An 814-nucleotide genomic window follows, 5' to 3' on the forward strand; every position below is an offset into this window, starting at 1 on the left:
ATAAAAGAACCACTAGAAGAACCCGAACGCTTTCTCAGAAAAAGGTTAAAAGCCAAAAACCAAGAGAAGGTTTCGGGTAATCCACCTCCAATGGCGGACCAACGTACCCTTATGGATTATCTACGACCCACCGTAGGTAATCTAGGCGCCGCTATCAATGCTCCGAATGTCGAAGCCAATAACTTCGAACTTCGGCCACATTTGATACAAATGCTCCAAAACTCCGCAACCTTCCATGGGCTTGCGGACGAGGATCCCCATCTACATATAACTAATTTCTTGGAAATATGTGATACCTTTCGGATCAATGGAGCATCAAACGACGCCATCCGCCTCCGTATGTTTCCTTTCTCACTAAAAGACCGAGCGAAAGCTTGGCTCAACACCCTCCCAGCTGGATCGGTAAACACCTGGGATGAACTAGCCCAAAAATTTCTATATAAGTATTTCCCTCCTTCTAAAACTGCTAAGTTAATGGCTGAAATTAATACATATTCACAAGAGGACGGGGAATCCTTATATGAAACTTGGGAAAGGTTCAAGGAGCTATTACGCAAGTGTCCCCATCACGGCCTCGCAATATGGCAACAAGTATCCACTTTCTATAATGGATTGTTGCCACACACTAGGCAGACACTTGATTCTAGCTCCGGGGGACTTTTAGGTAATCGACGCCCACACGAAATATATAATCAAATTGAGGAAATTGCTCAAACCAATTTTCAATGGCACACCCCCCGTGGAAATAAGTCTATCGCCCCGGGGGCCCATAAGGTCGATGAAAGCACTTCTTTACAAGCCCAAATCGAGGCTC

General features: G+C 45.2%; 1 non-coding gene across 1 annotated transcript; it reads right to left on the bottom strand.

Moving 5' to 3' along the window:
* Positions 1 to 468: 468 nt before the first annotated feature.
* On the bottom strand, positions 469 to 575 carry LOC118491899. The gene has a single exon (XR_004892344.1). It is a non-coding gene; the product is annotated as a small nucleolar RNA R71 (small nucleolar RNA).
* Between the last annotated feature and the right edge of the window lie 239 nt (positions 576 to 814).

The sequence above is a fragment of the Helianthus annuus genome, chromosome 4 (assembly GCF_002127325.2).
Source record: "Helianthus annuus cultivar XRQ/B chromosome 4, HanXRQr2.0-SUNRISE, whole genome shotgun sequence".
In the NCBI taxonomy this organism is placed as follows: domain Eukaryota; kingdom Viridiplantae; phylum Streptophyta; class Magnoliopsida; order Asterales; family Asteraceae; genus Helianthus; species Helianthus annuus.